We start from the raw sequence: 27,120 nt of genomic DNA, 5'->3' as shown, positions 1-27,120 counted from the left end.
TTTGGTAAAGTTCTTCACGTCTTTTCTGCTAAGCATCTTCACATACCTTTTTCAGGAAGTTTGATCCTCTTGAATAAAATTTGTTCCTATCATAAAGTTTACTTTCCCCTTAGCAAACTTCTTTTTCTGGTTGTTGTCAGCTTGAGTACCTTTAGGATCAGGAGCACATGTGAGACAGTTGTATATTTTATTAGTGTATGCAACTGGGCCATGCTAAGCTCTATAGAACATTCCTGCTTAATCTAGTCTGCTGTTGGACACAGTTCTTAATAATGTGAGTGATTATTTGAAGAAACACAACATGGATTATCATGAAGGTGTCTTCTGCATTTCTGGGCAGGCTGCGAGCCAGGATCGATGTAGTACTCACTAGGGATCACAGGTGAACAGGGCAAGCAGGATCTGTTTCCTATTTTTTTCCTCACCAAAAAAGAGATTGGCATTATCAAAAATATATTTTTTTCTTTTTTTTTCCTTTTGCCAGCAAGATGCAAGATGAGAATTCATGGTTTGGCAAAACTGATAAGGGATGTCAGGATTTGAGGCAAACTGAATGAAGATTAAACAGGTCCAGGTATATTGGGGAATGCACATGAGTTCTTGTTCTTTTAGTATCTTAGGAAAATGCTGGTACTTACTGTCATCAGCTTATGCTAATTCATATTTCTATATATATTATTTCACTGCACTTGCTTGAGTAAAAAACTCTTTCAGACTGTGGCTTTCTCTGCATTTTTTCCTGTGGCATACCAGCTACTCCCAAGAATCTGAAAATCTCTCTCTTAATAATACTCTGAGGAACCCTTTACTCATTATTTACATTGCTTCCTGCTCCGTAGAACTAGACTACGAGAGATTCAAAAGAAGTTCTTTGGAAGTGAATGCTAAGCAGCAGATTACTGACCTATTTTAACTTTAAATAAAATTAATTTTCTATGCAATGCAAATTATGCATAGAATTGCTTAACATGAAAGTAACTTTTTCTTTCTTTAATAATATCTTTTTCTTTCCTCACTAAGCTTAAAATCATGAATAGGAAAATGGAGACACTGATGCTATTGCCATTGCCATAAAATGGTCTAACTGATGTGTGCTTCCCTTGAGATGGCACTCACAGTTTGAGCCATGTCCCAAGATTCAGTTTGTCCCTCTGCATAAAGATCAGTTAACTAACCAGACTACATGACGAACCTAACACATTGTGAAACTTGCAGTAGGAAGCACAGCAGAACAATAAGCGCTTATAAATGTCTCCAAGATTACAAGCTGATGGAAGTGTTTCAGACAAGGGAAATGAAATGAGATGCATGTTCTATATGCATATGAGGAAAGATTTTCTCCTTGGCTTTTTGCTGTACATAGCATTAGTGAAATGATTATTTTGTAAATGAACTGTGTGCTGTTGTGAGCAGTCTCATTTTGAGAGAGACTTCCTAAGGACTCAGCAGTTCCTCGGCTTCCCTATGCATGCCTTTGGTGTTGGGTCCTGGAGAGGGCTCACTTTGGAGGGTAGAAGCCCATGTGTGCAGGCAGCACTACCCTCGAGTACGTCTTTCATCTCCAAAGTCATGTTCGGGAGCTGTGCGTGAAGTGCGCCAGCTGTTTTGTTTGTGGTTCAAGCCCACATGAGGATAGCATGCTGTTCTACCCCTCTAAATCACCATGGCCAATATATCTCTCAGTGATATAGGAATAAACACAAAGGCATCTTTAATTTATGGAAGATCTCACATGAGATACCATCAGATAGTGGAATGCCATTATCTTAATATTTACCAAGAATGAGATCCTGGCTCTGTTCAAGTCAAACAGGGATTTTATCATCAACTTCAGTGGAGGCATGACTTAATCCTCATGAATCTTGTCCTGTCAAATCACCAGTGAAACTTAGCCAGGGTAGAAAGCCAGTACTAGATGTAGACACTAGCCCAGTTTTTAAAACAGTTGTGAAAGAGGGGTTATGACTAGTTGCTCATAGGCATTTTGAGCTGTGTTCGAAACTCCGTTTGAGGGGAACTAAAGCTTTTATGACCAGTGCATGCAGAGCAGGCACTCGGTCATTGCTTTTGGGAGGAATCATGCTACTAAACTGCTCGCAGAAGAAAGTAGATTATTTCTTCATTTAACACGAATGGAAAAATCATGTTAATACATGGAGAAAATTGAGATTTTCTTTAAAAGAGCTTACTTGAATATATTAAAAGTGTTTTGTTTGTTTGTTTGAAAAAGAAATTTAAAAAGAGGGAGAAAAAGCTTTTTTTCTTTCTTTTAGTATGCTCATGTGTATAGCATTTTTTATTTTTACGTAGTGTAAAAATTTAATGAAGATACAAGTCTTCTTTAACATTTTCTTTACTGAAAGTAAAGATGAGAAATATTGATGATTATGTAGTATTTGTTTATAAAAGTTCTAAAAACAGAAAAAGGTCAAGATACTTGTCACAAGAAAACTGTCTGACAAAGCTGATGCTGTTGGGTATGTAATAGGAACAGTTCAAGTCCTAGGAGGGGAGAAAGATTCTTCAAAGAAGAAGAATGACCTTGTGGAAAAAGTGCTGGTAATAATACAAAGTGGGTTTGTACCCTGTTTTTTCAGAGACTTCTTGTGTATTGCTAAAGAAGATTCTTATTTACTTTCTGCTTTAGATTATCTTCTGTGAAACATATATTGAATAATGATTTTTCTTTCCTACGTCCCCTTCTCTATCTTGTGTAAACATTTTCCAATATATGCCCATAATTAATTTTATGCACTTGAAGAATGCTGTTTCTTTCACTCCTTCTAAATTAAAGAGTAGCTTGGAAAGAAGCTATGACATATTCAGTCTACAGGCATGGTCACAAACATTAGCAAAGACTGCAGACTAGGTTGAGTATTTATTTATTTTTGCTTAACAAATACGTTATGCTTAAATAAGCATGAAGATATTTGGTTGTATGCCATTGTATTGTAGCCTTTTGTTGGCTTGGATTTAGTTGGCAAATTCCTAGACTCTCAGCGAGTGCTTTTGCTGGATGTTTCATTGTGGTACCTCTTCCCCTATTTCTGTAGTATGTCAAGGTGGCATATTACGGGCAAGCTGGGGGAGAAGCAAAGGTAAAAAAGGGTCCTTTTGGTGTTCTTGGACAGCATTTCTGACATGGTTTAGGGAAAAATAACCATTATTCTTACCTGTTTCCAAGGAAGTCTAGGGGGTCTTTCTGATCTTGCTTCCAATATCGGAAACATGTCTTTATCTTACCTGGGTCTGTTGCTCCGAGTGAGTTTTCTGGTTAAGTCATTAGAGTCCTTCAAAATGGATAAGATAATAGATAATGTTTGATGATAAGCACTTAATGGTCCAGGCCTATGCCATATCTATCTCGCTTAAGAGAGCAATGCATGAGACTTTGCATTGAAAGCACCATACATGGTGCTTTCATACCTTTCATACCTTTTTTAAAATTTGTTTACATGTGAGTTGATTGGGAATTAAATCACTATGTTGGCTGCCAGTGTTCTGACCTTTCAGGTTGCTTTCAGGTATTTCCTCTTCTGTTCTCTAATACTTACAAGTATGCTTTAGGCAGATGCTCTAGGACTAGTTTGGTGTTTTAATTTGTTTTGTTTTTTAAAGAGGGGAGGTTTATTTGTAAAGAGAGACAAAAGGGGAGGTAGATGTTTTTGAAAAGGAAGTAGGGAGGATATGTTTGGGAAATTTAAAAAGAAAAGGAAAAAGCTGAATGACTGTCTCTTTCCAGCATGCATTAAACCCAAAGAAGAGGAGATTTAACACTGAAATTTCACTGCATAAAATCTCACATTCAACCAGGATTGTAGCTTTCAGTGATTCAACAGAAGTTCATCTCTTTTTTTTGATAAATTTTTCAACCTCAAAGAGTTCCAGTCACATATTCTTCTTTAGAATAGCTGAATAATTTTTCCTAAGTGTCCCTAGAGGTTATTGATATTCAAATTCCGACAGAGTAGAACTTTCACTATTTTAAATAACATGGAAAATACTCATATGTTTTAATGTTCAACTGATATAAAAGCGTATGTAGTTTCAATGCGCATAGGGAATGCTTCCAGAAGAGACCTGCCGAATTTCAAATGGTGCTATAAATGGCTTTCAATATGGGATGAGGAATTTTGCTTTGCCTTGCTTTCTAACATTTTTTTTTGAATGGTGTGTACCTTTTGTCTTTCTAAATTATGAAATACACAGAAAAAAAGCCAAGAATGTAATCTCAGTGTAGCTTGTTGATATCCTAGGCTGTTTATCTGAACATTCAGTCCTCTCTTTAGTCTGCAAGTCTGACATTCTCCAGTGGAGTTTATAAATAGCCCTAGCATTGGTCAAAAGATTTATTCTTCTAGTTCTCTTGAAGTGAAGAAACATGATCTTTAATAACCATGCTCTCTAGTACCTTGTATGGCATACAATTCTCTCTCTCCTCTATGTTTATTTATGACTATGATTGTATTACATTGCCTGAAATATGCATTTGATCATCCAGGATGATCTTACTGAATGACCTGTCAGGAACTTGTATGTACAGCAGAACAGAAAATACAATGATTACTGAGGAATGTCAAATGGTGAGAACAGGCTGCTCTACTGCCAGAAGAAGCTGAGAAACTTTGGGAAAAAGTTAATGCTTGTAATATAGTTTGAAGCAAATTTGCTGCAATAGACCAAAGCAAGATGTGCACTTATGTAGCATAGTGTAGGCTTTCCTAGAGTCTCATCTTGTACCCTGAGTCCGCTGAATAACCAAAATGAATTTGAGAGCTAATTAAGCACCTTAAGAGATTTTTTATCTCTATTTCTGTTTTAGTGTCTTGCGTTTTCCCCTCTTTATTAATGCATTTCCTAATTGGTGAGGAGATCAACTTGAAATATTGCCTGGAGAAAACAAGGACTTGATGCTGCCAAAGGAATTTTTCCAAACCCTTTCTTCACTTTTGCCCATAGAAAATTTGGTCTTTTGCTGTATGTCCAATACTTTTGCCTTTGTCTGAGAAGTGAAAAGTGAACAGTTCAGTAGTGTTATATAGAAAGATATTTTGAGAATAAAACAGGCTTTAAGACAAGATAAACTGCTGTTATGCTGCCTCATGGGACCACTGAGAAGGCCAGGAGGAACTGGGGCTTTTTGCTGGTTTGACAAGATCATTCATTTTATATCACAAAGTGTTATAATATAGAGAGTTCCAGCCTCAAATGGGTGCTGAAGAGTTTGTGGAGTCCCTATAGTATATATATTAGACATGGTGCCCAGCCTAAGAGAGCAGTGGGAAGAACAATGCCTGTGAGCCAATATAGCAGTGTAAAGTAATACAGTTTAACTAACATGAAGTAAAACAGTCACTATACAGAAATATTTCACTTCATGTCCTCTCTAAAGCAAAATATTCAAAGGTACTTAGCATGGAAAAAAAAATGACAAAGCTAAAACTTTGCGAAGGTGTGCATTTTCTACTAGGAAATCAATTGGTAGAAAACTTCTACCTTCTCTCTTCTTATTATTCATACCTGTATGAAAAATCTGTCCTGGATACATTAAGATACTTAGAACTCACAGGGAAGTTCTATAACACCTTGGAAGGAGTCTCTGGAGTGGTTTGAGTCTCAACCCTGTGGTCTGAAGGACCTGCGAGAAATTCTGTTTGCATCAGGCCTGTTGTCCAGCAGCAACCATGACAGAGCCAGTCTGGGCTCCTTGACATTCCCCACAGCTCTCATTTCCTAGTGGTGCACTAAGTGACTCCAGGGATCTTTGAGAGTGAGGATACGTTGTCACAAAAGTACGTTTTCTTCTAGTGTGTGACAGATGGAACCATGCCTGAGCTTGCCATGTTTTCCTATACGCCATTGTTTATTAAATAAACATTGGAAGCAGGATGTGGAAGTTTTGGTTCATTTGTCTGACTCCATACAGCTTGGCTAAGTTTTCAACCTCCATGTGACAGACATGGTTTTACAAGTTTTTGAAAAGCTCCCCAGTTTACAAGAAAAATAAAAATAAGGTAAATATCTTAAAATATGTAACTGGAAACAGACTTTATTTCTAACAAACATTCAAGAAAGCGAAGCAGGAGATCAGGAGTTCTGATAAGATTTCTGTTTTATCACTGACACTGGTAGAAATAATGAGATGCGAAAATTGTGCAAGATTTGGAGTATGATGCTGTTTTCACAGCAGTCAGCAAATTATTGTAAAAGCCTGTGCCATACTCTTCAGTGAGGCAGGGAGATGCTCCGTTTCAGAAGAATGGTCTATACTTAGCAACTAATGGACAAATTCAATAAAGAAGATATTTAATATATAGTGGTCAAAACATTAAGCATGAATGTTTAAGGTGAGATTCTGCCATTGTCAATGGCAGAATTGACAGAATTACTGTCATTACTGAATTGACAGAATGGCAGAATTACTGGATTACCAAAACCAATGGAAATGAAAGTGTATCACGCATGCACAGAATCAGAGTTATACACAAAGTCCCTATTGCAACTAGAAAAGCTGGGCATATTTTACTGTTATATATTCATATTCATATTATGTTCTCAATATTATTATATTGTTCTCAAAAAACTTAGAATTCCAGTGATCATTGTGCTGTGCAACATATCTATGCATAGGGAAAGAAACAATCCTTTCCACAATGGTCAACATAGATGTAATCTTACTGAAACAATTCATATTTAGAAAGTAGGAAATATTAAGCACTTGTTCACCACTACATGGCCTTTGAAGCTGTGGATTCCTGGTGATGTCCTTATTATGTTCCTCTGAGGAAGTCAAAATAAGGAACAGAGTATGGGGGCAGACAGCAACAAATGCTGGTCAAGCTGACTTTGACTTTACTCAAGGCAAAAATATATATATTTTTGAATCAGCATGGCTAACAGGCAACCATGTCTTTCCCTCTGAGTATTTACCTAGGATAGAGATGCAAACCAAGTTATGGAAGTTTAATCAATAAATTTCCTGGCAGCATTTGTTTGTCCAGGTCAATTCCATATTCCCTTCCAGAATTTGCATAGGGATGAGACATGCAATTGCAATATGATGATTGAACTGAAGTATTGCCTTTCAGCTGAGCTCAGGTAACTGACTTTGCAAGCCCTTCAATCAATGGCAAGTGCAAAGCAAACACACTAGCTTAAATTTCAGTGTCTAGAGGACTAAAAGCTCGGGCACAGGTGCAGACTTCTGCCAGTAGTAATTCATTAAGCACTAGTAATACAATCGGCTAATACAAAACTAAACCCATAGGCTAGCTGGATGAAGGTAAAAAACTCAATGTTTCTATTTAACTCTGTATGGCCAGATATATGTCTTAATGGGGAAACTTATTTCTTTAATTAAATTCTAGTACTAATAAAAATAAAACAAGCCATTTACTGAAAGCAGGAAATGGGGGCTGATTCATAAAAATAATGAAGGTGACAAAAATAACTCCTACTCATGTACCTGGGATCTACCAGACGCATGTGTGACAAGTGAGTACAGAGGGCTATTGACAGACAGGGGAGCAAGAAGAAAGGGGCATATCTATGTTGTCATTTTGATGTACCCTTATTTCCCATGCTGAATCTGGTTGATCGATCATCCCTGTGCTATAAATGTTGGTTTCCACCCATGCTAACCTCTGGGATGAACCAAATAGTTCCTCTGGTGGGAAACCCGGCACATATTATAGGCCAATCCATGCCACAGGCCTGTTTCCTGCTCATGGTGCACAAGTTCTGAAGGACATCCCAAAGGCATTTCCCAAAAGCATTTTGATATCAGCCATGGCTTAGCTCTTGCCTCAGGCCTTCATTCTCAGTCCTGTGCTGCCCTTCCCACAGCTGCATGACAGAGTGCCTGGTAAGATCAAGGACCTTACTGGCTGGGTTATAAATAAACCAGTCTTCCTATGATCATTTTTAACTGGTCTGGCTTGGTATGTGAGCCCTGCCAAATCTGTGAGAGTGACAGAAAGGGGAGCACCTAGTCATGGGTCTTATGATCCAGTGTGACCAGGCAAAGAGGTGTTCCTCAAATTATGGCTTTGGTAAGCACGTTAGGAGGAGGTTTCAGCACATAGACGGCAGAAACAAGCATTAAGTTTTCTTAGGCCTAATGAAAAGCAGCTTGTTTTAACTCCTTTCATAAAACTGTGATGACTTTCTATCTTTTTCTTCCATGATGGTAATATTTGTCCATGAAGGATTCTGGTGCTATCGGCATATATTGGGGGCTGTCAGTATCTTGCAGAACCCTACTGTTTTGAGGAAATTGCAATGTCTTTAGGGGGATCTAAGCACAAGCTTGCAGCTCTACATGAACTTTGGAAATGTAAATATTCCACCTGTGTAGAGCACAACTAAACCTAGTCTATCCCAGAGAAAGTTCCTTCCTACAGAAAAAAATGGATGAAAGATCTTGGCCATAGCCTTGAACTAAGATTGCTAAAAATCCTAGCAGACCGCATAGGGGAACAGACCAAATGTTTTTTTTCTTTTCCTTTCCTGCCTCAGGGGATTGTGTGTGTTTTGCCAGCAAAAGCAAGCTATACTTTACTTGTTGACAACTAATTTAAGAAACTGGAAGGGTAAACACCATGGTGCTTCCTCAGGGAGTCTAACTGTTTATGTTCCATAAAACTACTTGTTGGGAAAGCATAGCAGCGGCAAAAGCAGCAGTCTATTTTATCATAAACGGCTTCCTTCAAAATTGCAGCAACCACAGTTACCTTACAAAAGCTGCCCTGTTTTTAGTAATGCCTATCATCTCATTTTGTTTTTTAAAAGGAAAACCAAATTATAGGCAGAAAGGGTCAATGTTATTTTCAGATGTTTTGTTTGTGCTTAGTATTTTCCTTGTCAAAGAAGGCTCAGTGGGAATCTCTTTTTAAATGCAGGCTTCTCAAACAAAATAAAAAATAGATACCATACAAAATGTCCAGCTACACAAAGGTATGGGGTTTTTTTTACATGACAGGGTTAGGTTTGCCATGCCAGATATTGCTATTTTCTCTTATTTTAATTATTCTGTGAGAACCATTTTTCAGCAAGTTTGGTTGTATTTATTCAGGTAAAAAAAATGGAGAAAAGTAGCTGTTTATGTATGCTAGTGGGGAAAAAACAGTTTCCTCTGCAGTCACTCTGATTTAGCTTTAATCTACTAACTAAATCCATCTTAAGTTATCATTCAAAAAAGATTTGCTGACATTCTCATACTTCTCTTAGTTCATCCTTTATCTCTTGTGCCTTCTCTCTTTTGCTGATTTTTACTGTAAGCATTTGGGAGCTAGCTCCTTTGCAGGGTTTGTACAGCATCCAGCATAATGCAACTGCAGTCTCACATGCTGCTTAGATGTTGCCTTAATGCATAGCATTAATGCTATGCATAGCATTAATGCATTAATTAATGCATAGCATTAATGCATTAATAATAGCTGGTTATGGGGAAAATGACTTCTGGCAAAATGTGTGGCATTTGCATTTATTGTTCTATTCAAGTACTTATATGTCAATTGCATTACCTGTAACTAAGCCCTAAGAGAAGGATAAATTCCACCTTCATGTTCTTTAATAATATGAATCTGGTAGCAAGACATTTTTAGGCATGAGAAGAAAATTGTGCAAACTGAGTCTCCCAGAGCCAGCAGCTATGCTGTAGTTCACTTTCTGTTCTTAATAACATAGTCTGTGCTATCAAGAGCATGGCACATACTATCAGTTGCTGGACTTTCTTGTAGAAAAATACAAAAACATGAATTCTAGTTTCAGCTTTGGTGGAAAATGTGCATTGGAAGGAAAAAAGATATGGTTGTAGTTGATGCTAAATGCAGCACTGCATAGCTGGTGTGCTAAATAACAAGTGATTGGGGATGGATTCAGGTGTATGATGCAGGAAGCCATGTGGAAGCCATGGAAGCCATGTGGTGCAGTTTGGTGAGGTTGTGTTGTCCCTGCTGGAGAATCCCCCGTCTCACTTAAAATGGAAAGGGTAGTTTCACTCGGAAAAAATAATATACATATATGAGGAGGAAAGCAAGAGCAGACTGCTTTGAGTGCATTAAATGCTCACTAGTTCTTGTTTTCCTTAGGAGACTAAAAACTCTTTACAGTTTCTTGCAAATTAGGAACAGCTGCCTGTAAACATAAGCTGTCCAAAAAAACAGACCCTGTAAGAAAGACAACAATGAATTTTCCCAAGGCAGAAAAAAATGCCTTATTTGATGATCGTTATGTGCCGTGTTTCTATTATGGCACATGCTCTTTAGTTGCTTCCTTTGAGAGCTGACCTTGCAGAGCTTTTGTATAGATGAACACAAGTTTGCCATTTATTATTGAAGTTTCCTATGGTTAAGACTCAAACCTTTGGGATATCTGTGCTTTTGTGTACTAAAAAGGCAAAAGTGACAGCTTTAGTTTTGGCTGAACAATGCAAAAAAGTAACACTGATTCTTTCATCAGGCTCCAAGGTATTCTTGAAAAAGTACTTCATTCTTTTGTGAATTGTTATAATGTAGGATATTTTCCCCTCTCTAAAATCATTACCATGTTTCACCATATGAGTCTTTTATAACTTGTTTTTGCTCATCCTGGTCCTGGGAGCAAGGAGGGTACTCTCTGGGGGTACTGAATGTGTGTGGTCTGGAGCACGCAGCAGTAAATCTTAACTCTTTGTGAAGAACAAAAGGTCTGTGAGGAAATTTTGTTGATGCCAGTCTTGTACCACAGGTTTGGCACAGCCATGCAAAATGAGACTCTCCCCATGAACTGCTGGAAACAGCCCTTCAAGAGAAGACCAAATGACATGGTTGATTTTATAAATATTCTCATGTATTGTGTAGATCTATCTTGAATGTTGATCAATGGGTCTTTAAGCTTCTGTTATCTGCCTTTTACGTTTTGCATAGGAAAAAAAATCATCATGAATGAAGAAATAGAAGCGGAGTTATATGTATTATATGTATATTATGCATGACCACAAAAGAGGCAAAAGGACACCTGGGCACAATGCAGTGAAGAGAGAGGAAAGTATCTTTGGTAGCTTCTGCCATGGACTGTAGAGGAATGACATTTTGGGGAAAAAGGATGTTCTCTGACTGGTCAGAGGGGATCAGCCCGAGCTTCAGATTGGAGTGGAGTAAGCAGCATCAGGATTCAAGTTCTCTTTGCTCTGCAATTTACGTTTGATTTCTGATGAAAGAATTTATGGTTTGGTAGTCATGGTGTTGAAGAGCTTACGGTTGGACTCAATGATCTTGAAGGTCTTTTCCAACTGTAATGGTTCTATGATTCTATGTATTGCCAAAGTTGCCATTAGCTAGGTTGCAAAAAAATCTTTAGTATGGCACAGGTATGGTGCTAGACTTCTGCAGGTGATCAGATACTTCTCTTCATCCCCTCCTTATCCAGCACACACTGCAGTTATCACTTCTCTGTATCTAAGGACAAGAAGAGGTGTGGGAAGGAAGGATGGAGAATATCACACAGACAATATCCCCTCCTTTTGAGTTATTTTCTTCCTGTACACTTTCCTTGTACTTATCTTCTATGCAGGGTGCAACATCGTTCTGTGCATAGTAATCCTCCATTTGACTAATGCATCGTTCAATCCTACTACATTTGCCTACCTTCATCATGAGAGTGCCAGAAATCTCTTGCTTTTTATTCCAAGACAGTCCAGATAGAAAAGCTCAGGAAATTTGAATGGCTACTCAGAGCAGTTTGTAGCATGAGTTCTGAAATGAAAAATCATTAGTAAGATGTTACATTCTCAGGTATTTCCCAGGTGTTGGGATGCACTCGATAGAAGCATATTTTTTGTACAAGACATTCAACTCTTGCTTTTTTGTTTTTGTTTTCAACTCCCGCTTTCCTTTATGAGCAAACACGCAGCCAAACCAAACCACAAACAATTTGTATAGGCATTATATGCCATCTGTTTATGATGGCTTAATTAATATTCATAATCTAACTGCAAATGTCTCATGTTTACGTTTTATGGAGAACAGAGCTGTCCCTTTGATTTCCAGACCTGAAATGGGAGTACTAAATTGATGCTATCTTCACAAATATTGGGTTAATTCAGTGTGGAGGGAATATTTTGCATATCCCATCCTACTAGTACTCCCAGAAGGAGCATTTTGTACAGCCTGTAATAGGAAAAAATGTGACTGAGAAGGAACTCCTCTTCACGGGTCAGTCTGCCTCCAGACAGAAATACTGGGTCCCATTTCTGGCAGACATTGGTGTGATGTGTTTCTAAGGACTTCTGGTGGCCTCCCTTCCCCTAACAATCTAATCCATCACTGTGTATCTTTAGAAGAAGAAAAAATGCCCTAAAGACTGACTGCAATTTACGCTTCTGCTATTCAAACCTATTATTTCTTGTTGTCCATTAGGGACATGAGAAATGGATTACCCATCCCTTCTTTTTAGCATGGTGTATATATTTGAAAATGCATGCGTATCCCCCTCCTCCCTCCATGCTATAAACTGCACTAGTAATTGTTACCTGCACTGGTAAGAATATTGAGGTCTTAAAGAATAAGAAACTAGACAGAAATAAAGAAATCCTTGTAATCTCCTTCTCCTCATCCTCTCTCCATCTCAGTTGGACCACACAGATACATAAATTGTTTTAAAATCTATAAAGCTGGAAATTGAAGGATTTGCAAGAACAAATCCTTGTTTTTATACAGTATATTTCATTTGAAAATTTCACAATGTTCAGTAAACCTAACTGTGCTTATCCTGTGAAAGATACTTCAGTGTTCTGTCATTTTCACAAGAAGGGATTGAGACTAGACAGTTGGTAACTCAAATTAGACATCTTAACAATTGGCCAATTTTCAGAAGTTCTAGATCCTCCTTAAGGTGTGTTTTTTTTAATGAAGTTAATACACTTCAGCATCCCTGAAACTACAGACCACTTAGTTTTCTTGTATATATTTAGAAGGCAAAGTCTACATACCCATACTTCTGGGTTGGAGTGACTTTTCACGACATGAGAAGCAGTTTTTGATAATGCTGAAATATATGTGTCAGTGTGTTTACTTTTCTTTCTAATTGCATTTATAACACATTTAACCTCATTATTCCTTGATATCAGATATTAGATTTGACTGTACAAGTTTTACAAGTATCTGCTCATGACCACTATTAAAAATGAGTAGGGCATTTACTGAAAAATAGTAAAAGTTTAAATATGTCTTTGTTATCTTTCATAATTAATCTTTTTAATTGCTGTAATTGTTTTACTACTTCTATTCTAAACACGTTTTCAGCCAATGATGTAAGAAGAGAGACAGTAAGGCAAGTTCCTGCAGATTTAGTTACTTCATTACCTTCTTTGATTTTTTTTCACTATGTTTAAATACAGAAATATAAAATGTCAGGCAGAAAAACATAGTCTGTATTAGCCATCGGAATGAATATAAGTCGTAGGTGGTCTTGACCTCAATCCGTCTTTGACAACAACTGAACAAAGCATTACAACTCACTTCCATATGGTGCTTACTGTTTGCACTCAGCCAGATATCTAAACACTCTGAGAATGCGATCAGCATTGCAGGAAACTTAGTGAACACCTGGGGGAACGGGAATGCAGGATGTGAACCCCCTAACGTGAACCCTGTCAAGCTAAAAATAGATGCATTAAGGAATGCACTTTTATGGGCAGGTTTGTGTATGGGCATTTGAAATTAATTCTCTCTCCTCCAATCTCAGTGTCCTTGCTATAAATATGGCATAATTTCTGAACAGAATTAGTCACTATAGTTTATACCCATTAGACAAAAAGAAACCCTTAAATTCTTTACGGTTATAAATGATTTCCTTGTTTTAGCTTCAGATATAGCCTAGCTACAAAAATATGTTTTAGAAGAGTAATTGCTTCCCCAATAATTAAGATTTTAATCAGTCTTTTTACCTTTAAAATCAAATTTTAACAGAAAACATAAAATTTGCTGTACAAAGTTAGCAGGTAAAACTTTTACAAAGCCCTGTTTTGTAAGGTCATGCAGTTATGTTTTAAATTAAACAATAAATACAGGCCAATTTCTCTGGAATTTTGGTTTGGGAACTGCACTTCTGTCCTCAGACGTTTTCTTTTCCAGCATTTGAATTCTTCTTTTTGAGAGACTTTCCATGTTCATTGACATTACTATTTAAGATTAAAAAGTCCAAGCCAAAAGACAATGGGCTCGAAGTATCCCAAGAGATTTATGTAAATAATGTGATTTTTTTTGAACCCAGTTTTTTTCTGTTTTAATTTGTAATTCAAGCTAATCTAGGAAAAAAAAATGGATAGCCTACATGAAGTGGAAAACTTGATCTTTGCATATCCTGTTTGGTTGGACATAAACTTGCAGTATATCAAAAAGCCTAAGAGATTTACTCTTTCAGAGTGTCCAAATAGAGGAAATAAGGACTTACTTAATATCAATTTTAAATTTAACTGTGTCCTAAAAATTGTGAAGGAGTAGTTGAGAAGTAAGTAACTGAAGAAAATGTTGGCATTGCTTCTCTGGTAGTGGTGGTGAAATGCTATGGGCTGGGGCAGGGCAGTGGGCCCTGGCAAAGGTTAAGGTTGCAGCCTTGGCAGTTAATCAAAGATCGCTGTTTGTGTCTTTTCTGCTGCCCACATCAAGCACCCTGCCTGACACTTCTGCAAGAAGAGATTGCAAGAAGAGTAAACACAAAATTTCAGTTACCATGATGGCTCATGATGGCACTTACTTCAAGAGCAGCATTGTACAGATGTGGGAGCACTTACTGCTTAGGGCAGCAATGCACACACTCCACAATTCTGTCTAATGCACACACTCCACAATTCTGTCCATAGACTTTTGTTTTACTTTGAAATCTTACTTTTCTCTCCTTCCTCCTGTGTATTTGTTCTTCTGCATTTGTAGGATTGAATTTGTAGGTATGTTAGCAGTTCTGGACCCATGTGTCTTATCACCCATTCCTCAACATCCCAGATGGGCCATAACACTAAATATCTAATAGATTTTTATTTAAAAATATCAAGATAATCATGTCAACCACAGCACTTTCTTCTTTCCTTGGTCTAAAGAAGTAAATGCCTTTGGAAGTGTCTTTGGAAAGGGTGTTTTTGGTAGAGTGGGGACAAAAAGACTTGCAAGGAAGGTTGTCTTGCATAAAATCTTTTGGGTTTGGTGCATGAGCAGCTTCTCTAACTCTGTGTTCTGCAGTTGCAAAGCTTTGCATGGCTTTTTTTTTTCCCCTCCAAAGCAGCTTGTGGAGCCCTGCCAGGTTTGTCAGAGAGCAATGGGGGCCATGCAGAGACAAAGCACGAGTCACCTGCCTGCTCCCACGATGCTGAAAGGCCTGGAAGGGGCAGAGGGGCTGGTGAATAGTTCAAACGCACTATCGCTGGGCAAAAGAAAACATTACAGCAGCTGAGGACTATTTCCTGGTATTTCACTGCTGCTTTTTAGGAGTGAGGCAGGGCAGGGGAGCAGGGAGGAAGAGGTCATGGGGCAACAAGGAGAAAAGTGTCTGGAAAATATTAAATTGGCCCCAGAGGGCAGATTAGAAAAAATCTGGAATTCTGTAGACATTAACTGTCTGTAGCATGACTGTGTATTTTTGTTGGAAATCCAGCAGAGTTATGTAACATATTTGGGCCTTCTAAACTTTTGTTTCTTTTTCAGGGTTTTAGGGTTCCACCAGAGCTTTTGGTTACCAGAGCTTGTTACCATTATAACAAACTAAGCTTTAAGTATTTGCTCTTACTCCTGATGAATGACTAAGCTGATTTAAGAACAAACACAAAACCTAAACAATCCTAATTTGGATCTGGATTTATGCAGAAGTTTGCCTTTCTGTTTTTGATGTGTGAAGTGGCTTTAGACAGGAGATGATACTGTTAGTTTATATACTTTAAGGGTGAGGCTGTCTTTGGGATAGGAGAATTATTGAGTGCAAAGCAGTAATAAGGACATAACTAGGTGGGGAGAAGTTTAAATGATTCAGCAGATCCCTTCTTTTCTTTCTAATCTTTCCGGGTACATATATGATAATATTAAAACATGTCTTTTCGTTTTGTTTCCCAGACACCCACAGTCTCCCACAGTTTCCCAGTCTCCCACATCTGTCTGTCCTTTTTCGACCTCCCACATTTTTGGCTTTGGGTAAAAGAACAGTGTTCCCCCGAAATGAGAGAGGAGGCTGGGAAAAGGTTTGTTGAATAGAGGAATAGAAGAATAGTAGAAGAGAAGGACAGATGACATCTTTTCAGAAGCCTTTTAAAAGCTGGTCCTTTGGGGGAGACTTTTTTTGGTTAGTTTTATTTTGGAGGTATCAAAAGCAAAGGTTAATGGATGTGGTGGAAAGAGAAAAAAGGATGGGCAGAGATGTTTCCTTTTAACATACGACATTTGTCCAGTTCCTTCTATCAAATCAACCCTCAGGAACTAGTTTATTTGCATTTGCTAGTTGAAGCTTGTAACCAAGAGTGGTCACAGATCTTCAAAAAGCAGGACATGTAGTTCTTTGATTCTAATGGGAATTACTTTCATGCAGTATTTTATATGCAAAGCTCAGATCAATTTTAAGAATTTAGTTTAAGAATTTTAAGAATTGAGTTATCTCAATAACAGTATTGTTTAGTAGAAGAATAGGAAAATTAGAGGAATTATGACAAAGCGGCTATGTCTCTCTTGAGGGGCTTAAACTTTTCAGGCCACACACTAACACACTCTTCAGCCATTTCAGGGCAAGATTCTGGCTTATTTTATGCCACCTTCCCATTCCTAGAAGGTGATACATTGGCACAGAGGCTGGCGGGCCATGTTGCTGGTACCAGTGCCATCCTGTTTAAAGCATAAGGACATTTGTTGAGAATTATTGTACTTAGTCTGGAATTTAGTCTGGAAATGTTAAACCTGATAAAACCTAATTTCCCCTCAACTCTGCATGTTCACATTCCTTTTCAGAAAAAAAAAAAAAAAAAAAAAAGCGGGTTTGGGACAATGATTAACACAGCGCTGCTCCTGTACAGTTACGAGACACATGGTTTTGTGCCTGACCCTGGTGCTTGATGCTATCGTTCCACCAAAGTCCAAGGGACCTAGCAGGGCTCAGCACATTCAATGTATCATTTCTTCTGCGTTATGAAGTGCTCATTCTTCTTATTTTTGCTTGGCTTTAAATTGTGCCATTTAATGCTCAGTGCATTAAAGGAGTGTGTTATCATCCACACAAAACATTGGTGACTGAGCTCTGTTCAAAGCACTCATAGACTCATCTCTCCCATTTAATACTTATTTTGCATCTTTTGTATACATATGCTATACTCAGTCCGGGGAGAATGAGAGGACTGCCATTCTTCTTTTTATAAAAAAGTAAATTTCATCAAATCCAAATGATGTGAATAATAACAAACAGTCCCTGTACTGCTTAGGTTAATGGAAGATTTTTGGCAGTCAGACACTGGGATAACAAAACTGTTCAGTACTGAGGAAAACTAAGTATTTGAAGAATGGAAGACTGAGAATTGCACAGCACTGACAAATACGTACAAAATTTAGGAGCTGCTCCTGTTATCTCTGCAATAATGATAAAATTTCCCCAGGCTTTTGAATGAATTTGGAGTAGCTCCCGTGCAAACCTTTTTTTCCTTCTGTAGATCCTCCAAGACAGAAGCATACTTACAAAATATATATGATTTTTGTTTTGCTCAGTAAAAATAATGACACCAGAACAAAAATGTTCATCTTGCCTGACTATTTCCTCTCCTAAAAAATAACTGGGTATAATTTCATTAATGACTCCAGATCCATGTGTTTCCTGGAGAGTTAATGGCAGACTTGATGCTAATAACCCTCGCTTTGCCCCAGGCCACAGTCATTCTCTAGGAAGTGTCCTATGTCTCAGCAACAATTACTAGTTAATTTGAATCCACTGCACACTAGTGCATTGCTTGTTATTTCTTTCTCCACACTCCTTTGTCCTCCCTGACCTCCCTCTGGTTTTGCATGTGAGAAAGCTGATACACAACCTCTGCTAACTGCTAGCAATGATGAAGGGAGTAGGAAAGCGGACTGAACAGTTAAGGAAACACCAGAATTTCTTCTATTCAGTTAAATAATGTCATTAATGCTTGCATGCCCTTCCTCTAAATAAAATAGGTTTAGTATTTCCAAAAAAAAAAAAAATCACCCTTATTGCAAGGATTGCACTATCTCAGGTCTGTGCAGATGAGGTCCTTGAATTCCATGCTATTTAATGTGGAGAGCATTCAACATGTCATGAGACAAATAACCACTGAATAATTTTGAACATGCAAGTGCTAGCGTTAAGTACTAATCCAGAGGGGAAAAACACATTTCGAGTGCCCAAATGCTCTCAGTTGTTCCTGTTCAATTTGGTTGTACTAAAACTCTGCGATCTCTTTTGCAAGATCAGAAAACAAACTGCCCAGCAGGATTTCACAACCTGTCTGCTAAAAGAAGTAGTGGCACTAGTCAAGGTAGATGTAACCATTATGCTATCCTCCAAAAGCATGATCTTCTCTCTTCTCTTCTCATGCCCGGATAGATAATTCTACTTTACTTTTGAGGAAAAATTACTCCACTCACTTCTGGACAGACAGCAGAGACATAAGAAACCTTTGCTTGAGTAGTTCAGGTTTGCAAACCAATTCACATATATCAGGCCATGTTCAGAAGTTGACAGTAACTAATTTTAGGATTAAAGCAGTAAAAAGTAGGAGGCCTGTGCAGGACAATGTGTCCACCAACCCTGCAAGCCTGTGGTGGGGAGAGGAGGGAAACAGAGCTCATTCTGTGGGCATGCAGGTATGCAGGTGGACTCCTGCCTTTTTTTTTTTTTCTTAAATATAATTTCATTGCAGCTCCCCATGCAAAGCGAGGGCTCAGTGCAAAACTAGTGAGGGAAAATTGCCTCAGTACCAGCCTTTCAGATCTCACTTGAGATTGCATTAGCTGAGCATGCTTCTTCCAAGCATCTCTTTTTCGGGTTTGCTGAAACCAAACCTTTCAGTCTGCCCCCTCGCCTAACCCTCGCTTATCTCTCAGAGCTCAGTTCAGCCATGGATTTAAATTAATGCTTAATTTCAAGCATGTGTTTAAATGTTTTTGCTGCCTTGGGTCATGTGCGCTGCTATTGCCCACCACCCTCCCTCCCCTCTCCCGCTCTTACGTGCTTAAATAAGCATCCTCTTTCTTTTCAAAACCCTTCTAAAAACATACTATTTCTGCTGCAAGCTTTTAGGATCAGTTTCCCAGAAATTCATGAATAATACACCCCAGAAGTGGTAAAAATGTGGCAGCATGTGCCTAGGGGAACAATTACTGCTTTGGGGCTCCCTTTGGCCATTTTTGCTTGTGAAACAATCTCCATCAGCCAGGCGTCTAGCATTTCAAATAAAAGCAACTCCAAGTAGTAAAAAGCTGCCAAGGGGAACTTGGAGTGTGTGTTTCCTTTCCAGAATTTCTCTCCTTTGAGGTGTAAGATGGCCAGTGTTCTGTGGTAGACAAGTGACTCATTTAAAGGGCTGAATTTTTGCCTTCTATCAGGATTAGAAGAAAGAGCTTTTCAGTTCTCTTTCCTACTCAAAAGCAGAAATTTCATTAGCGATCCCTTGCCAAAGCGATGTGGCATTAGCCTATGACCTTAGCCACAAAACATGGTAAGGATGATTTTTTTTTTCCTCAGAAATTTGTTGAAACTGAAATATCAGTTTCCTAGTAGCTCCAGCACTGTCTCTCTGTGAAGCTTATGGGGAAAGAGCAAGGGGAAAAAACAAGCACCAAGATAAGGAAAGCTGATACTTTCCTTAGCATTTATTCATAGGGGATACCCAATTTCTGGTGCGGAAGAGCTCTAAATCGTGAGGGAGCGGGGGGAGATGCATGTGTGAAACAAATATATAACAGGGACTGCTGGAGGTAAGCAGAGCTTCACCACCTTCAGGAGCTAATTACCTTTAAATACTCAATTGTGTGTTAAGGATGGTGCACATTCTTCTCTTGTTTGTACTAGTATAAATCAAGAGATTATTCCCTGAAGCCGATTATATTTCATCAGTTTAAAATTTGTGTGAGTGATAAGAGAGGCTGGGCCAATAATTCTCAAAATATTTGTTATAAAATGAGTTTAAATGTGGAGTTGTCTACAAAGTTGACATAGGCTCTAATTTGTGCTGCTATTATGGAACAGAAAACGTGGGCAGGATGTATTAACCTTGGTGACTTTCTTTTACATCTGGAACATGAAAAAGAAGGCAACAAGCAACAGCTTAAAATATGAGTTGTCTATATTGTGGAAATCCTATTAATCTTTCTCTTCTAGTAGGAAACTATATAATTATACAACAGGCATTCTGACTTTCTACCCGCATATTGTTGAAATAATAGTAATATTAGACATTAACATTCTGCCTGAGAGTCTGCCAGAAAGTCTCAGTCCAAAGCTGAGGAGGAAAATAGCTTAAATTTGGCTCTAGAAGAGTGTTTTACATAGCGGACTCTTTGGGGAAAGTGTGCTTTCTCAGGTTGATTTTTGGATTTTCTAGGGGTCTTTCAGGTTTTTCTAGTGTATTTACACTAGACTATTATTTTCTCTTAAAATCAGTCGAGTTAACTTACCCTGGAGTTGGCACTACTGACATAGGTTTGAAGTGACAAAGTTTTGGTGTTTTTTAAGCGATGGAAACAAGTCTTGCAAGAGAACAAATCAGAATGGATCTGCATGTTGTTTTCTTTATATGTAGGTGTCCATATTATATCTTAAAATCCCTGATTCTAGGCAAAAGTGTGCAAAATGTGAGTATGTTCTACTTTGCTGTCTTGGTGACTACTCTGCAGAGTTTTCTACAGAGATAAGATTGTCCGTTAATATTCTAGCTTTCACCACTGACTTGTACAGATGGAAAGAACAGGAAGAAAGCTAGTTCTTCCCAAGAGGAAATAATTTTAATGGTTTTGGATTGACAGCTAAGCACAGACTGCCCACAGGCTCCTAAGTCTTTAGCGTCATTTCCTTGTATTGTGTTACGCAGCAGAAAATTCAGCGAAGAACAACAAGAATGATTAAGTTTTTTTTTTTTTTTTTTCCCCCAGTATTATGTCTTCTGTGCACATCGCTGGCCACAATGAGAGCAACTTTAAAAAACAATCACTGGGGGCATCATTACTCAAAGCCTTTAACATCAGCTGATGGATCCAGTGAGCTAATCACCTGTTTGTTAATAAATGTGTTATTTGATCACAGTAATACATGGTGGAATAAAGTGATGTTGTTCTTGTTATCCTATGTCAATATGATTATCTGTAGGTGGGAAACCCCTTAGCCTATGTATCTTGCTTCCATTCTGTTACTGTTACTCAAATTGTTATATTGAATCTGTTAGTAATGTCCCTGGTGCTGATGTTATTTAGTCTGTATCTTAGGAAAAAGGAGGAAAGCCTAATAAGGACTAAGTAACATTAAGTAACCAGATTTTTTTTTTCCAGTGTCAGTTTCTTTAAGCACCTGATGCCTATCCTTGTATTTTGATGACCAAGGAAAACAAAACAAAGAAGTTTTCAAAAAACTCAAGGATTATTTATTTATTTATTTATTATTTATTTAATATAGCTTTTAGGTTTCTGAATGGTTTCAGCCAAGTGCAACACACTGAAATGTAAAGTCTATTATTGGAAGGAGTTATGTCTTCACTTTATTATCCTGTCCTTGTCTTCTATCTGGCAGTTGTGATTTGTCCTTCAGCAAATGGGTTGGATACTCCCTATTCATCTTAATCCAGTTTTGTAGGAGTTTATAGGAGAAGGGAAGTGATGTTTTCTAGAAAAATAAATGCATTTTCAAAACTTATTTCCTTGGAGGAAATGAACTATAAGCAAAGAAGGAATGAATATACCTTTTTTTTCCTCTAAAAGAATATTGTGTGAATGTTACAACAAGAAAAATCCTGAAGTTGTTCAGTCACTGACATCCTGTAAAATGAACAACTTTCCCATGAAACTTACAATGGAAAATTATTTGTTTGGAGCTCCTAGGTTCCTTTGAACATTGCTGTGGCTTTATAATTTCAGAATTGTTTCTTCCCACAGATTGTGTATGCTAGATTTTATTCATCCAGAAGAAAATTTGTAGGTGATTCTGTGGGCCTTTTTGTGAATAGGGAGGTTTCCTGGATCTTATATATTGCCTTGCTATTCAGGAAATCAATAGAATAAAAGTATGAATAGGAATAGGGAGAGAGAAAAAAATGTATGTGTTGAATACAAGTAGGTGCGATCTGCTTCAACCATAGTTAATTTTTTTAAAAAAGAGAGGTTAAACACCTTGAATCACCCTGGAATTTCATAAAGCTGCTGCTTTGCACAAGTTCACATCATGGTGGGTGTCCTGTGAATAATGATAGACTTGCATAACTGTGCAAAGCAGTGATTAAATTATCATCACTGTTATTCCAAATATGCCTGTCATTTTATGGGGTGGGGAATGAAATCCATAGTCCTTTTCCCATTTCTCTTTCCTTCCAGCTGGTCCTTCCTCCTTTCTTGAGGTTGGATTGGCTTTCCAAGAGCAGAGGCAGTTCCTGCTGATTTTAATAAATGCTTCAATGGCAATGGTGTCTTAACAGTTCTCTGCTTGCTCTCATGAAAATATAAAATGTTGACAGTGTTTTCCTTCCCTTTCTCCTTCTCTCTACCCTAACTTCATTATATAAGAGATTGAGGAAATGTTTCTGCTGAATCTGCCATGATTGAATGTGTACTAGCTCAAACAACATAGTTCTTAATTTAACAAAGCACTGTTGAACATTGGTTAACATTAAGCAGTTTCTTAAGCCTGTTCCTATACAGTAACGTTCTTAGCTGCTCATGTGCTATTGGCATCACCAGAACCTGAAAAAAGTATTAAACATGACAAAATAATTGTCCGAATTAAAGCTTAGGCTGGTGACCGTTGACTGGTGCTGGTCATAACAGCTCTTTTCTCCCTGAGGAAAGTAATACTTAATACTTTCCTTATGCCTTCTTACTTTGCCTTTCCAGGAGAGTCTTCATGTTTCCTTTGCCTCGTTGCTTCCTCTCATGTATCTTTACAAAAACAGCTTTCTCACCCACTGTCCTCCTTTTTTCCCTAATTTGACTGTCTAGATTCTATGATACTTGGGTGTGAAATTATATCTGTGATGTTTCCTGCCAGGTATAAATCTGTCATGTTTTAGCAACTGAGAAACAGATAAAAATTGTTAACTTTGGTATTTCTTAGACCTTTTTGTTTGTTTTATTCCTTCCCATGTGGACTTCCCATATGAAATTTTCCATCAATTCATTTTGCTTATCTTCCTCATTCAGAAATGTTTTTCTTGTTCTCAATTTGCCAAGGCAACAAATGATTGGGGTGATCAACTTGATACCGTTGATTTAGATATCAGATGCTTGGAAGAACAGGTCCCAGCTTCAGATGTCTTGAATTAGGTACTACAAAATTGAATTGCTAGCTGTTTATGTATAATGTTGGTTTAAATATCTGCAATTCTGAATTGGGATCTGATTCTGCATCCTAGACCAACAAAACTTTCAGTGAAAACCTTTGCAGGTCTGTGTTATGAGAGACTGTGGGTACAACATTAACACGTAAGTAAGATGATGAATTCTGACTCAGCCTCATGCAAACTGTTAGCTGATAATGACTGCTCAAAGTTTCCAGGCATGCAAAGATAATTTTTACTCAGCAAATGATTTATGCAGGATATAGTGTTCTGGTAGGTGTTAAAATTCAGATACCCTGAGAGTGCATGCCCCTCCCTGACGTCTCTAGCATGGGCTCACAATATCCTTCATGCTGACATCCTTATATATGGGCTGGATGGGGAAGGTGTATGTGGGAGGTTCTGGGGGAGGAAAGGGGAAGTTTAAGCTTGAAGCCACCTGAAAGCATGCAAGAAACTCTGTAAGCTGACATGCCACGCTCTATTTATATGAATTCTCACTATCTGTGTTTGAGTGTTAGAAAAGAGGTTATGGTACATAGTACTAGACAAGAATGAGTCCCAATGCTGGATGTTGAAGCTGCCTTCGTGTTGTGAATTTTTTGTGTGACCTGGCATTTTCTATAAATGACTGCATTTAGGAAAAACCTTTTCCTCCCGTATAGCCAAAAAAAAAAAAAAAAAAAAAGAGACTTTCTCTCAAAATTGATGAGAAGATAGCAGTGCAGTGCAGTTGTTTCTTTTTTCCATCAAGCCTGTACTCTTTTCAGCAGAAAAAAAAATAGCCAGAAAAAACACGTTTAGATTCTCCAGGAAGACAAAATTTTACATTCCTCTTGTATTTGCCTGAGTTACCATGGAGAGAAGTAAGTATGTGCCTACTAGTGCTGAGTGTGTGCTGGATGTTTCTCAGTGTTTCCAAAGGGTTGAAATTCTTTTTGTCCTGCTTCCTTCCCTTTGTAGTTCCTTGCAAGGTGGTGAGGAAAAGAGTTTATGGCTCCCTTTCATGACTGCTGAAGGCATTATGAGGGTGTTTGACAGCTCACCCATTTAATTCTTTAACAGTGTGTCTTCCTTAGAAGAAAGTGATAAAAAAAAAGTTAAGGATAAATTTGTCTAGAATTGTCTGCAGTCTGTTTTATTACTTCAGCAGTTTTTGTGTCAGAAATCATTCTTCTGCGCAACTGGTTGTTTGTTCTGTTTGGAGTATTACTATGCTGTATTTATGAAACCCTAGTTTCTTGTTGAGTGATCTGTTAGGTATAAGATCAAACGGGAACAGAAGTTTGGGCTAGAAGACACTGTTGCAAATGTTTTTGCCAGAGAAGTACAGCAAGAATAAATGTAGGAAATATCTGAAATGTATAAGGACATCTTTATGCTTTCTGTCTGAAGCAGTCACTTAAATTTTAATTAAATTAAAGAATTAAAACTTCTCTCTGAAATGCGTTAGATAGTTGAGCATACCTTCACCTGCACAATTAGCAATATAAAGCTAAATAGCAAGTAAATCTTGCTTCTAGGGTCCTAGAAAATTATTCTTTTTCAAATGAAGCAGCTACAACTTAAATCATCATTTTAAAAGTATAGGAATTTTTAAAGCATTATTGTGCTTCACATTTTTCGGATCATACATTGTCTCTGTCATGGCACAGAAACACAGAAGCACAAAATGATTGAGGTTGGAAGGGACCTCTAGAGATCATCTAGTCCAACCTCCCTGCACAAACAGGGACACCGAGAGCATGTGGCACAGGATCGCTTCCAGGCAGCTATTGAATACCTCCAGAGAAGAAGACTGCACAACCTCTCTGTGCTGCCTGTTCCAGGGCTTTGTCACCCTAAAAGTAAGGAAGTACTTCCTCATATGCAGGTGAAACTTCCTGGGCACGCATTACATACCCGTTGTTCTGTCACTGCCCACCACTGAGAACAGTTTAGCCTCATCCTCTTTACATCCTCCCCTCAGGTATTTGTACCTATAGATAAGATTCCCTCTCTGTCTTCTCTTCTACAGGCTAAACAGAACTAGCTCACCTAGTCTTTCCCTTTCAGATAGATGATTTAGACCCTTAATCATCTTCATAGCTCTGTGCTGGACCCTCTCTAGAAGTTCCACATCCTTCCTAGTACTGGGGAGCCCACAATATTCTGCACACAATATTTCAGGTGTGAACTCACTGGGGCTGAGTCGATGGACACGATCACCTCCCTCCACCAGCTGGCAACACTCCTCCTAATGCAGGCCAGGACCCCATTGGCCTTCATCAACACAAGGGCACATTGCTGCCTCATGGTTAACTTGTTGTTAATCAGAACTCCCAAATCCCTCTCCACGGAGCTGCTTTCTAGCAGATCAACCCCTAATCTGTAGTTGTGCTTGGGATTATTCCTGCCCAAGGTCAGGACTCTGTACTTGCCTTTGTTGAACCTCGTGATGTTCCTCTCTACCCAACTGTCCTGCCTCTCCAGGTCCCTCTCAATGGCAGCACACTCCTCTGATGTGTCGGACATTCTGCCCAGCTTTGTCTCATGTCCACACTTGCAGAGGGGGCCCTCTGTCATCACCTCCAAGTCACTGAGGAATAGGTTGAATAGCACTGGACCCAGGACTAGCCCTGGCCAGACACCACTGGCCACAGGCACCCAACTAGACTGGACACCATTTAGCACAACTAAGTACTGCCATCCAGAGAGTTCTTGATATGGCTCATCTAACCCACACTTGCTGGGCTTCCCTAGGAGGATGCTATAGGAGATGGTGTCAAAAGGCTTGCTGAAGTCAAGGGAGACAACATCCACTGCTCTCCCCTCATCCAGCCAGCCTGCCATTCCCTCATAGAAGCCTGTTGCATTGCTTAAACATGACTTCCCCTTGGTGAACCTGTGTTCACTACTACTCATCACCTTCTCGTTCTTCACCTGCTTAAGAGATGGCCTCCAGGTGATAGAGCAGTTGCTCTGTCACCTTTCCAGGTATGGAGGTGAGGCTGACTGACCTGTAGTTTCCAGGGTCCTCCTTCTTGCCCCGTTTGAAGACTGGAGTGATGTTGGCTTTCTTGCCGTCCTTGGGCACCTCTTGTCTTCTCCGGAACCCAGCTTCCTCCTCTCATCTCAGCTGTAATGAAAAGAATGGAACAAAGAAAAGAGACTTACTAATAAAAAAAATGGTAGCACAGAAGATGCTATAGCATCTTCTTATTTCAAATACTTACTTCAGGCTTTACCCCTCAGCCAGTACTGCTTTCCAGGATAATGGGTTCCTCGCTATTTGTTTTGGTTATTTTAAGTTCTTTGCATTACAGCCATGTATGACTGTTTTGTGGATCCTCTCTTTTGGATTAAGGTCCAGGTAGCTGTTGTCGTTGCCATGAATAAAATATTTTTAAGAATCATACTGCTGGTCCTTGCACCAGACAGGAAGCTATATGTATGTATGACATTGCACATGGTAATAGTGAAGAGAACTAGCTGGCCAAAAATGGGACAAGGTGTTAAAAAGTTGTATATACATTATTATATTAGTTAATTGAAGGAGAACTGGTGAGGATGAATCAGAGCTTGGTGTCATAAACCAATTTTTATTTATCAAAAACAGTTGAAGAAGGCAGAGAGTGAATATG

The sequence above is a fragment of the Tinamus guttatus genome, unplaced genomic scaffold (assembly GCF_059628265.1).
Source record: "Tinamus guttatus ecotype Peru unplaced genomic scaffold, ASM5962826v1 Tinamus_guttatus_pri_ptg000151l, whole genome shotgun sequence".
Classification (NCBI taxonomy): Eukaryota; Metazoa; Chordata; class Aves; order Tinamiformes; family Tinamidae; genus Tinamus; species Tinamus guttatus.
Note: the sequence above shows the minus strand (reverse complement) of the source record.